The 14177-nt window shown below is 32.2% G+C and overlaps 1 long non-coding RNA gene across 2 annotated transcripts; it reads left to right on the plus strand.

Annotated features, from left to right (window-relative positions):
* The first annotated feature begins 11798 nt into the window (after positions 1-11798).
* Positions 11799-13707, plus strand: LOC129800086 (uncharacterized). Of its 2 annotated transcripts, none has more exons than XR_008751580.1 (2): positions 11799-12061; positions 13145-13707. It is a non-coding gene; the product is annotated as an uncharacterized LOC129800086 (long non-coding RNA). The 2 variants fall into 2 exon arrangements; XR_008751581.1 differs by lacking the exon at positions 11799-12061 and adding an exon at positions 12210-12716.
* The last annotated feature ends 470 nt before the right edge of the window (positions 13708-14177 follow it).

Raw genomic sequence — 14177 nt, forward strand, 5'->3', positions numbered from 1 at the left:
ACGAATAATTATAGATTTTATAAATTAAATGTGAAACAATGCCACATCCTTTGTAAAGCTTAATTGGTAATGTTGTGAATAATTTTTAAAAATTCATTATATTTTTGAGCAACAATTTGGAGATATCTGACGGTCCGAGGAACACAACCGATCGCTGAGGTCCTTGCCTTACCTTCGCTTTCAGAACTCAAAATTTAAGAATTCTGAGGTTAAACTTGTACAAATCCATTTTATTATCTGCATTGTTTAAATTTAGAATTTGATATTTACAAATATTAATTTTATAATAACCAAACAAATAGGATCTTTATACTAAACAAATTTCAATTCTGTAACCTGTAAAAATTAACACCGCCGAGTTTAAAGTTTAAACTCTTGAAACTCGCAATGCTTAGACATCTCCAAAAAATATTTGCCACTTATCTGATTTGTACATCTGAAGCTTTATGATGTATCCATAGTCTATCATTATGATGAATCAAAGTCTATCCATATATTTTATTAATTTTATAATTTAATCCGAATATTTTTTACCCAAACGAGCTATACCATTTTTTTATTATAAACTTTAATTTTGTAACTTTGAAAAAAGAAAAATTGTGGAAGTTCAAATGTAGGGCTATCGGAATGTTATATTTTGCAATATTGAGTTTACTCATTTTCAATATCCTTTTATAATTTAATAAAAATAAGATTATTTATCGACCACAGAGTAATAGTAATTACTTTTCTAATGCCTATTAAAATTGCCTCAAATTTTAGAAAAAAGATTAGTCCCCTCCTTCAAGAAAACCCTAATTAATTTTTTAACTCTTTTATAATTCGTTTTCTTAAATATCCTCATTAAAATTTTTGCGCTATTGCAAAAGTCAAAATAGAAAGCCAATATATTTTACCTCAATCTGATTCAGTTTACGTATTTATAATGCCTTGAAAACACATTTGTAGTTTGCAAATTAAAATATATTTAAATGATTATTTTTACTTCAAACTTCATGTAAATTCTCAGATACTTTTTCTTTAATTATTGCAATTGATTAGACAAAAATAAGAATTATTTTTCTTAATAAATAAAAGATTTTTATTCTTTTTAATTCGATTTTTGTAAAAGAATCGGTAATGTAATTGGATCTGTTTTAAAATAATTTACACTGTTAAGCTCACGCTTTAAAAATTTTGAAAAAAAGTTATTTAACAAAAAAAATTAATTTTGCTGATTAATTAATATTTTTATGATTTTCATTTCTTCTACGGGTGCATCAGTTTAGTTTTGAAATTGAGTATGGGAAAAAATAATTAATCTTATACTTTTTTTTTAAATTAATTAGGCTAAATTTTCAAATACAAAACATTTTTTGATCTATTACTTGATTAGAAATTTTCAAAAATTCTTCTAAAGTAAGCAGAACTAAATACAAGACATAATTGAAGGTTTTTATGCTCTCTTTTTGCTATGGTGTTTTCGAAGCATGGTACATATTCGAAGATCAAACCTTACCCTAATTATGGTTTCATATTTAATAAAACATGGAAATTTTACAAGTACAGTCAAAATCATTACCGTTTCTTCAAAAAATAATAATCTTAATGATCAAGTATGATAGCAGGGTTACACAAATTTTACAATAATCTTAAATATTTATTTTTCTATCAATAAAAAATTGTTAATTACAGTTTATTTTCTTGGCCAACCTATTTAAATTATCAGTAGCAATTTCTGATAACCAGTACGAAAATTATATTCAAAACCAATTAGTTAATATTATAATAATATAATAAAAACAGTGCAATATTTAAGGAAATTATCTTCTAGATTAACTTTTAATAAAGAAAAGGATTGTATTGAATATAATTTTGAATTAACAATTCTAAATTCCGCACAAGTATTTGTAATTATAGTATAATAATTTCAGTAATTAATCGGTAATAAAATGGTAACTTCTTTTTATTCAGCTTTCAATTTTATTACCACACTTTGTTGTTTTCATCTTGTTTCACATGTGACTTTTGAATCTGTCCATGTAAAAAAAGATTCGTGAAGTATATAAAACTTAGCAAAATACTAAAAGTTACGTATGCAAATCTTGAGTTCATACCGGTGAGCAAATTATTTTAATAATTTAATGAATGGGGTGAATTATAAAGGGTGTCCCAGAAATCACGCAAGATTTAAATTGAGCGGCATTTCTGAAATAAAGGTCCCAAACGGATAATAAAAATACTAGGTGACAGTTTATAGTTTATGGTTATTAAAAATCCATCACTTAATGACAGACCGACGCATTTTTGTTCTTAAAAAATATTTAAAAAATGATTTAATAATTTGGTTCGAGAATTGGTGAGAAAATTGACTTAACTTCGTCAACTATGAAGAGTATAATTCAAAAATTCACAGAACTGAATTAATTTTGGGGGCTAAATACACTTGCCATCCAAGAACAAGCCCTTAAAATTATTAATAATATTGTGTCAGTATATTATCCGAAAATAAAGCTGATCAAGCGTTACTGTTACTGACGCTCGATATCGCGATATGATAACCGAATTTATGAAAACCTAAATCGAAGGATTTGTTCATTAATAATTAATTAATGAATTCATTAATACTGAGGACATGTGGATTTAGCAGGATAGTGTGACATGCCATATAGCCTAAGAAATAATGCAATTCCTGCATAAGACATTTTATGATTGTGATTTTCTCTATTGGTGATCCGAATTGGTCCATTAGATCATGTAATTTTAGACCATTACATGTTTTTTTTTAATTTTTTGATAATAATCCAACTAATATTTAATAGAAATGTGTAAGTTTCTTAGGAAAACTTAAAGATAATTCACATTATTCGAAGGCATGAACGTTCGAAGGGAGTGTACTTTCCCCTATAAGTCGGTGTTCTATTGAACTGCCTTTGTGATATTTAGCAATAAAATATCCCAAGTTAAGTTGAGGTCCCCATTCAGCAGCGTCCCCTCAGTTCAATTCTGGCTTGGACGGTCCGCGAAACGCGATTTGTCTATGCCAGTGAAGGAGGATGGGTGTAAGGCTCTGGCAGTGCTGAAGAGAGTTGAGGGGTCGTGCGGAGGTTTCTGCTATTTTCTCCATGTTCTCTCTCACTCACCCACTCACCATCCCCTATCCTTGGCACCCGGGTTATAGATATAGTGCCCGAGCATTGCACACTGGGGTGGTTGTGTACATGCTGAAGTTTGAGTCGCGGCTACGAAGCAAGAAATGTACGGTAGGGGTTGATGGAGGACGCCAAGGGTAGGATACGAAACGACACAAGAGCAAGCGAAGGTTCTCCACACATATATACAATCTTTCTGCGGATCGGTGGAGGTATGGGGGATTGGTATGTACGGCATCGTGGGGCGCACATGTACATCCTCCTAATACATGCGATTTCGCTCTGGCGAGCTTGAGAGATGGGAGCGAGAAGGTTGGAGGACCGTCATATATCTACGGTTTTCTGTAGGAGATTCGTGTCATGTGGAATGGTGATATCCCTTGTATGAGCATCGCCGTAGGGGTTGGGATCGCGGGTGTGGGTGAGACGGAAGGCGACGGTGGGACCAAAGAGGGGACCATCCATGTGAGACGAGCATTTTGCCTGCTGTTCACTGCTTGAGGGTAGAAATGAACTTTCCTGGCGCGAATGGTGAAAATCTCCTATTTGTAGCTTGTGGGGTCGCCTCAGCAAAAACACTCTTACGGACTTGTGTCGTTGTGTGCACAAAAGCTCAACGCCTGGGATAGTCGATGGTGGCGTCATCGTCACCCCCACTTCGGGAGTCGCCATTTGAGAAATCCGCGTCAACCCCAAACCCCTTGGGGTTGATGTCGCCTCTTCGACGACGACAGCCCTCGTTTTCCATCCCTCACCGCACCCCCTATACCTCCTTCCTAAGCCCGTCGCGAACACGTATGGGACTTTCCATGCACGAAGCAATCGTCCACTCTGGGAAGACCACCCGCTTCCACATTCAATCCAGCGCTTATTTGGTGGGAAAGCGTGAAACTGACTGAATACATTAGGAAAAGACTGGTCGGATACCCGAGGGGTTGTGGAAGATGAAAAGGGGGTTGGATCTGAGGGTGGGTTAGCTTATTTGTATTAGTCACACCACGCAGGCATTCACGATGCGAAATTGTCGGAAAGGAGGCAACTCAACCCTCCGGCCTGGACCGCCGTTTTTGGTCAGAGAAAGGACGCCAAAGTGCTCACCATTCGTCTCACCGAGGGATGAATAAGGCCTGAGTCGGGGTTTGGGGTGTGCAGGGTAGGGACACAGGACACACAACAAAAGGAAGAAATCGATAAACTCAAACCGCGGTCTATGGATTTTCTCCGGAGGCCAGGCATCACAGAGAGCAGCAGAAAAAAAATTGTCTTCTCCTTTCCACCCAAAAACTTGAGCTCTGAATTTATGCTCTCACCCGAAATGCGGGTTTTTCGGACTATGGCAGAAAATGGAAGGAAATTTTGTTAGAGTTTCTGGCTCTTTGTGTCCCTCTCCGTGAATAAGCAAATAACACCATATATAGCATTGCAAGGAAATAGAGAGAAAGATGGATTTTTTTTGCACTTAAGCGAAAGAGTCATAGGGCCAGTAAAAAAAGAAGAAGGTCTATCATCTCTGAAAACCATACCAATCGCATTTCAATACATTGTTATCAGAGGAGCTAAAAATGACGAAATACACCATCTGAGAGAGTTAGTATATCTTTTCCAAAACTTGGTCTTGCATTGCTAAAAATAAGAAAAAAGGACAGAAAATATTGGGTAGAAAGAGAAAAAAAAACATAAAACGACGTTGGAAGAGTTTTTGAAAAGCCAAACAATTCGCATCTGTGCATTCTATTTGCCCGATTTGTGCCACTAATTTTTGCTCTTGGCTCTTTCACAACTACATACACGAAAAAGGGCCGCTAAAATTCATGGAATTGCAACACCTCAAATGGTGAAATATTAACGCATCCGCCAGGTAAAATGCGTCCCGGGGTGCGGTAGCATTTACAGCAAGAAATTCGGTGCAGTCTGTAGAAAGTTTGTCATCAGAGAGAGGATTTTTTCACGCGAACTCTGCCACGAATGAACATTTTACCAAATGGCATTATTGAAACTCTTTCAAGGTTTCGTTTCTTTTTTTTTTTTAAGTCTGACAGAGGAAGCGCAATTGTTCCCTTCCTATCCAGTATTCATCCAACAACGGCGATTTTATCTTGGTTCGAACAATTTGTCCCGTTGCATTGCCTCACAAAGTGCTCCGAAATCGCGAGAATGCGACATTTAGATTGTTTGTCGAGTTGATATCTTGTAGATTTTTCATTGGAGATTAGACCAATTGCTTAAAGGACTTATTCCAAAAATGTGAATCTTCATATCACAAAAGTTTTGAGCAAAATATCAAAATGATTAAAATATATTGATCAACAATAAAGGGAAGTGGGGTTTCTTTGAATTGGGTTACTTCTGAAATTGGATTTCTCCTATTTTTAACTAATTGACTGCGTTATCACACTTGCACATTAAAATTTTAATGTGATTCACATTAATTGTCGCTTGTGAGCGTCCAAATATGTTATTTGTGTCTTTGAGTCACTTACTATTTGGGATTTTCTATTTAATGATAAAGAAGTGGACTTGGCCTGCAAAAATAAGTTTAAATTTACCTAAAGCATAAATATTTTTCACATTAAAAAATTAAAGAGAAAATCGCATTAATTTTTCGCATTAATGCTATAAATCAATTTATATCAAATTTTGCAGGCCAAGTCTCCCTTTTCATCAACAAATAGATCAAATTTTGAATATAAAATGATTCAAACACACAAATTACACATTTGGACTCTCACCAGCGACAATTAATGTGAATCATATTAAAATTTTAATGTGCAAGTGTGATAACGCAGTATGGCTTATTGTGATATAGTTTAACTTCAAAATTAGTTTATGGAGCTAAATACCCAATTCTAAAACTATTCCAATTCAAAGGTGCCGCAATTCTCCCTACTCCTACTGTATATGAGATAGACTTCAGAAAATTTTGTAGAGATTTTGGTAAAAAAAAATAAAAATATAATATTGTAAGTGCATTTGAAGCAGAAATTAAAAAATTTCAATCTCAAAATCATTGGAATTTTCTAGGAAAATATAAAAAGGAAATAGAAAATTATGGATTAGAATATTTATTTTTAGTCTTATTTTGTATTCTATATTTTTCTTATTGTAAAAATAAAGAATATTTTGTTACCCATTCCCAAGGTTCAAAGACTAAAATTCTAATCCACTGGCTAAAAGATTAATATTCCGATCAGGTAGTAAAAGAAAAAAAGTTTAAGAACCTAAACTCTTTTGGGATATTTCTAATTCCTTCTTAGCAATAAGTTTGGTAGTTAATTAAAAGCAATTTGAATATAAATTATAAATAAAGACAATTTACGACCATTTTTAAAATCTGATTTTTTAACAATTACTTATCAATTATTTTATTAATTACGAATAAAGAATTAATTTTAGGACAGAAAGGGTATATTTTATGAACTTCTTGATAGATTTTTCATTCAATTAATTCGTATTTATCTAATTTCTTTTGGTTTTAAAAATAAAAACTTAAGGAATCAGAATGCCTCTAAATGCGAGAAACCTAAATTAAAATTTAAGATTTTGAAATGAATTGCCGGTAAAATCGAAAATGATTTACTTTCAAACTCATTTTTTTACAAATAGAACTCATAATGTACATAGGGCTTTAAGGAATAGATTTGGCAGCCAATCTAATGGAATTTCGTTTTCTTTTAAAAGAAGTTCGAATTACTTTTAAAGAGTTAATTTTACTTGAAAATTCATTTATTTATTTTTTTAATTATGTTAATTCATTCATTTTCAATCGCTTATTTCTATATCGCGGTCTTGGGCTCAGGACACTGATGTTAGAAGCTCAGGCCTATTGATCTTCTGCCATTTCAGGAAAGTGTTTGCGGTCAATTCTAAAGCGCTACAGGCAAGATCCAGAATTTGCTTCAGCCACTTTTCCCTAGGTCTGCTTCGAGATAGAAGTTCCTCCAGGCTTGCATAGCTGATCATACAGCAATTTAAATTAAACGAAAAGTTAAAAATCAAAAATAATATTCAACTTAGAGCTTTAACGCACGTGGGTCGCGCGTTCAAAAAAAAAACAGCATGTTTCCTTGACATCTTTTTTCAGCATAATAAACAAAAATTTAATTCGAGTTCTTAAGCATATAAAAAATAACAATTTAACTACTATATTTTCTGAAATCCTCAATTAAAAATTCAGCCACTGATACTTGATTTTTGGAGACAGTTTTTGAAAAATTAGATAGTTTTCGATGGACAAGATTTCTCAAAGTATATTTTTATCTCACGTCAAAAATCTAAATATTTTCTGTTAGCTGATGAGTTAAACTCGTGCTTGAACGGTGAAATTTTATTTATCTTGATCACAACTTATTTTATAAGACAAAACGTAGTGTAAATTACGCAGAACAATTTTATTTCTTGAGTATAAAATTCTGCCAAAAATCCAAATTAAGGAAAATACGATGTTTTCCAGTCTATTTGACACACGTACTCCTTAAAAGTAGTTAAATTATTATGCAAGTTTTTGCAAAGGGAAAATGAAAAGTTTTTCATTTTATTAATAAAATCAATCCATTTCTTTATATATTATTTTTTACAAAATCCTTTTTTATAATGTTTTTAGTAGTTATGCCACGATGACATGTGATCATTTAAGAAAACGATTTTAGGGCAGAACCATCAGGACATACCCAAACTAAACAAAAAGCATCGTTTTACTATCAAATTTCAGATGAAAAGGCCTTTTTCCACTGAAATCAACACTGTTAAGGGCAAAAAGTTCTTTTGGCCCTTTGGTGGATATATTGACAAATTTGACAATTATCTGATAAGGCCCATTCATTTCTTAGTTCCTAATGATTATGGCCTACAAGACTTTAATTTTTCTTTTATTTTAGTTCGTTAAACATTTTCCCCACGAAATTCCAGTAAAAATGGATACAAAACTTTATAAAATCCACATTCATTTATTAAATATAATTATGAATAAAACTATTAAAGATATTAAACCTAAATTGGCCAAAATAGATATCCTAGCGCTAACTTTATTGGGTGGGATTATACTTATTTTCAGCCTAAAAGACAAAATTCTATTACAATTATGTCTATTTTTTATGTTGGTGAAAGGACATTATTTTTGGTTTTGGAAGATTAGATAATTAATGTTTAATCGTTTTTGTTTGTTAAGTTTATTTTGATTTTTGAATTTCGGTCATTAAGACCTTCTTGTCCTTAGAGGATTAAAGAAGTTTTAAGATTTGAAATTGTCTAAAAGATTTAGGTGGAGTCAACAAAATCAAGAATTGAAAAATAATCAAACAAATTAATCTTTTTGCATAGGCCAATATAAACTTATTTTTTCTAGGTCCAAGTTTACTTTTTTTTATCAAAAAATAAGACAAACTCAAAATATTAGGTATATGTAATAATAATTAAATATATTATTAATTTCTTCAATATGGCTTTAACTAAATAGGATAATACTATTTAATGCTTAGAAATATTTTGAAAAAGCAGTTGGAACGAAAATTCAGATCATTACTTTAGTTTAGAATTAATTTTATAATACATTTTCACGATTTTGCAAAGGTTATTATAAGTTTAATTATATTTTCACCCAGAGTATTTATTTTATAAATCCTAATTATTTTAGCATTATTTTTTTTCATGATTTATTGTAACTTATGTTGGAAATAATAACAGGTTTTTCATTCCAAAGCGGTCTTCAGATTTAGACTAAAGGTTTAATCCCGTTCCCAAAGTTTTTGAAATAAATAGCATCCAATTTTATTGATTAATTTTTTTTCGAAAAATCTTGGGTGATGAAAAAATAGAGAAGATAAGCCATATGGCTAAGCCCTAGATCTGAAACCTATATAACAGCTAGTTTCTATAATTCAAAGTTTATCCTAAATCTACGTAAATCTTTATGGCATAATAACTTCAACTCTATTGCTGAATCAGACGATTTTATTAGGAAAAAAATTGCCCCGCAAATTTCTCAATGCGGAGCAAATTAAACCAACTGACATTTTGGGATGGGAATACTGGAAGCTGGTGCTGAAATGTGCTTATGATTTTGTTTATTTAATTAGGCACCAGACCACGTAGCAATTTATTGATCAAGCTCGTTCTAGCACAAAATCCCCCAAGAACATTTTCCCATTTCTCGCGAATATTGATTGTGCTGAATGTTGCTGGTGCTTCTTCATCCGTCCCTTCATTCATCTGCAGACCCCGCGTGAATTTATGCAAATGTCTCTATATGCTCCTTCACCCATTGATTCGCGAAATTGCGTGCTAAGTCCCTCTTCTCTCTCCTCCTGGCCCATTAATATTGGCATACAATGCCAATAAAATTTCCTGGGCCCTCACGTTATAACTCCCGGCACAGACACATCCACGCCAATTCCAATGTTGTTTTCATTTCAAAATGCGAATTTCCCCTCGATGTCTTCGTGTCCGCGCGCATAATGCACATTATGCCGCAGCAAAAATATGCGCCGAGTGCTTCAGTACGCTGAAAATACTATAATTACGCGAATCCGTTCCTCCCGTGGTGAGGTCCCCGTGTTGCATTATTTTTTTTTGCCCCGGAGTTTACTTCTTCGGCTCAACTACAGCCAAACTTCCTCCCCAAAATGCACCGTCAGACGTAGAAATGCATCGCGAATTTGCAATTTATGTCTGTACTATGTGAACCCCAATAATAACGATGTGATGACGAAAAAACGTTCATATATACGAAATATTGAGGGAAACGCGATGCCATGAAATTTTTTTTGCCATTTTTTCTCATTCTCAATCTCGCGTATTTTTCCAGTCGAAAGAGATGCAATAAACAAAAGTCAGTTAGCCAGAACAAAATTATATTGACATTTAATAGAATTTTTGAAATATAATAGTTGGAAGGTTAGTCAGATGAGAGATATTGGTTTTGTATATGGAAATTTGTAAGAAAATTAGCACTTTTATGAATTTTCGTTTAATTTTTTTTGAATAAAATTTATAACAGTTGAAAACTCAAAATTGAATGCCGCTGTCAGCGCCACTCGCGGTGAAAGACAGTGCCCTCATACGGAGAAAAATGTTGTCAATTTCAGTTAATATTTCACAATTTGATTCTTTATATTTTGCAGATGAAAATGAAGTTATTGAGGTCGATATGGAAATATAAAAAAATGAAAGGTATTGTATGAAATTTCCATCCATCTTTCACCAATTAATATCAGAATAAAAGCAAAATAATTAAATGTCACAACGATATTTGAGTTTTTTCCATAAGTGAGCTTTGTGACAACTTTTATAAATTGAGGAATTAAAATTTTAGAATTGAGTCTCCTCTAAATATACTATACGGCGTAAACTAATTTAAAAAATATATAAATTAATGGTATAAAATACATCTCTTTTGGTATTTGTTATATCATTTTACTTAATGGAAGAAAAGATTATATCAGTATTGAATATTTTACTTAATTCATATTGACAAAGTATTTATTTACAGTTATTGTAGAAAGTTTATGAATTCAAAATTTATTTTTAGGAGCGGCTGGGTCAGATCAGATAGAATTTTTTAACGATTATTTAAGGAAGAAACAAAATAATTGTTTCATGACCATTGGATCCTTTAAACTGAAGCATAAGCTGTATGAAGAAGTTTAGCTTATCCCGAAGATTTTAAGATCCTAAATAACAAGCAATTTAATTGGTTTTGCAGAATATTAATGGATTATTAACTCTGAAATAATGATAGATGAGAATTTAAAGGATTGGTAGCCATTGAGTTTTAAGTATGTATACTTATTTCATAACTATTCAAATTTTTTTAGAAATGCATTTTTTGAGAATTTTAAAGCAAATAAAATTTCCCTTTAAAGCTCATATTGAATAATAAATTGCTCACAATTTAGAAACAACTATTCTAATAGCGCTAAACCGGCTAAACCCCATAATCTGAAGAAGCCTTAAGACTGGTTGCAGACGGACTGAGTATTTAATCTTTTTTCGAGTGTCTTGAACTTCTGAATTAGAAAAAATAATCATTGTTGCGTGATAGGTATTCGGAAAAATTAAGCTATTTTAGCAAAACCTTAGGTCTGAAAAGAATTTAAACCAAATAAAAAAAATAAAATTAAAATATTGGCTTTTCAAAAATAATTAGGGAAATGTGGTCAGAATCTAGATTCGTCAGCTTTTGAATATTGCAAACTTTTTTTTTTTAATTTTTCTTCAAGTTAAAGTTCTCTTCTATTGCTATTAGAGGCAGATAGTTTGCTGTAACAATGTTCGGATACTTAATTACTATTTTTTGAGATATCCCAAAAATTGTAAAATTCGAGGACTAGGGCTTTCGGAATCGAACCATCTTTCACGCAGATGACAGGTCAAAAGATCACCAAAGGGCAGTTCCGCGATAATTTAAAAATTCAAGCTAATTTTTATTAAAATCTGTATCGAGCAAAGTCGATCAAAATCTACAGTGCTCTAGTCTAGACTGAGATGTTGTCAAGAAGTGGTTTTAACGGTTCTACACTCAGAAAAGAGCTTATTTGAGGCAAGGTTTAAAATCGACTATAAACAGGGTTAGCCACGGTTTAATTTTAAAAAGGTTTTAAACTGTAAACATGAGTTAACCCTGTTTTAGCAATTTTAAATCCTTTTTTTAGTGAAGGATTTCAGTATTAACCTTAACACATCGGTTTAAATCTTGCGCAAGGTTTGAATGGTTTTAAATTTCTATCATGGCGAGATTCTTAATGCATTTAAGGGTTTCTCGTGTAAACTTGTCAAGTGGAATCAGAAAGAGAAAAATGGTGTTTAGTGTTCAGTGTGCCTCAAAGAATGGAGGCATTCGCGTTGACATTTCGAGGATTGGGGCTCAATATGAGCCCCCAGTGACCACCCAGGGACATATCAGTGACATAGAAGAGTAAATTGTGAAAAATTCTGTGGTAAGTGGTGCTTAATTTTCTTTTCAAGTTTGTAGCCAAACGTGCGCGTCAAGAATCAAAGTGCGGAATTTTCTCTCTTTTTTCATGAGATTTTCACTGAATTTAGGGTCAATTTTACCGTAAATGTGTAAATAAATGGTGAGCAATATATTTTCTAAAAAAATCTAGGTGAAATTCTTGAAGGTTTTAGTGGAAAAAGCGTGAAAATGCTGTTCACTTAGGATTATTCGCACGCCTAAATTTTAAACCGTGTCAAGATTAGGAATTTACCCCTGTTTTAACCTTGAGTTAACCGTGTTTTAATCTCTCAAGGGTTGATTTTCATCCTTGCCACGGTTAGTATTGGTGGATTGGTGCAATGTGTGCGCGTCTAAAGCCATTGTGCGGCGTTTCCTCAAGTTTTCACGAAGTTTTCACAGAATTTATCCCAATTTTCCACCATCAATGCCTAAATAAACAGTGAGAAATTAATTTTCATAAAAAATATCGGTGAAATTCTTGAAGGTGTTAGTGGAAAAATCGTGAAAATGCTGTTCTCTGAGGATTATCCGCACGCCTACATTTTAAACCGTGTCAAGATTAGGAGTTTACCCCTGTTTTAACCTTGAGTTAACCTGTTTTAATCTCTCAAGGATTGATTTTCATCCTTGCCACGGTTAGTATTGGGCAAAGTGTGCGCATCCAAAGTTAAAGTGCGGCGTTTTCTGTATTTTAACGTGATTTTCACAAACTTTTAATCCAATTCTATCTTCAATGCGTAAATATATGGTGAGCAATGTATTTTCTAAAAAAAATCGATAAAATTTCTCGTGATTTTAATGTAAAAACTGTGAAATGCTGTTCACCACAAAATATTCTAAAGACTTTTGAATTTTAAACTGTGTCAAGTTTACGTTTTAACTTCTTTTTTTTAATCTCGAGTTAACCGTTTTATACGTTTTCTATTTTCCACGGGATTTAGCCTCATTTATTGCTAATGAATAAACATCTATCTATCTATCTATCTATCTATCTATCTATTTACATGTCTAAACTGTTAAGATAAATTTTGTAATTTTAGTTTATGTTACCATTTTTTCTTAGATGTCGGAATCGGAACTCCAGATTTGCAGAAGTTCGAACGAGAGGATCATATACTGAAACATGGAAATTCTACCTAAAATTTCAAGAGGAGAGAGCAGAAGCACGCCAGGGAGCAGTGGAAAGTGCAAAACAAAATAATTGCCACCGTCCTAACCTTACACATCTTTTGAAGTGGTGCAGGCTGAAGCAGGATTGTTTATTTTAAGGAATTACGTAGGTTTTTTAGAAACCAAAAAATATGCCCTCTTTAATTTTTTTTTAAATATAATAAAGAATATTTCTTCAAATCCAACTCTGAAACATAAAAGTACAACATTAGAACAATATTTTCTAAAATTTTCATTTACAAATTTTAAGAGGCTGATCTTTTAAAATGATTTTCGGAGACATAACTGACATAATTTTTCTCTGAAATCAGAAAACTAAATATTTGCTGTTAGCAGTTGAGCAAAACTTATATTTCAACAAAAGATTAAAAACATGAAATATGTTTTCAATAGCATTTTTTACAAGAAAAAAAGGCGTATTTTACACTACATTTCGTTGTGCAAAATAAGGTATGATCAAGGAAAAAAAAAACAAATCCTTGTGTAGGTTTTAAACAATCAACTCTAGAAGTATGCAAATTTTCGATGAGATTAATGCATTAGTTTTCGAAAAATTTTGCATATAAATCTCACAAATTTAGATTTTAAAAAGAGCTTTTAAAGTTGATGCTTCTCAATTGGCTTTAAATAAATTTGTAAAGGCTCTATCCTAAAGTTTCTCACTACTGGCTTGAAGCTTTAAGATGAGAAAATATTCTTCACATGTTGTACTATGTTATCAAAGAATATGTATATATTTAATATGTATATATTAATGGCGTCTACACACTAGTAGAATTTTTTTTTAAATGCCTTTTTAAATCAAATTTCCCATATCCTTGTAGGTAGAAACGTCAGAATTTTTTTAAAAAGGCATTTTTAAAAAAAAATTCTACTAGTGTGTAGACGCCATTGTTGTTCAGGTAATCTAGATATATTTATTTATT

Source organism: Phlebotomus papatasi, chromosome 1, assembly GCF_024763615.1.
Source record: "Phlebotomus papatasi isolate M1 chromosome 1, Ppap_2.1, whole genome shotgun sequence".
NCBI classification, from domain to species: domain Eukaryota; kingdom Metazoa; phylum Arthropoda; class Insecta; order Diptera; family Psychodidae; genus Phlebotomus; species Phlebotomus papatasi.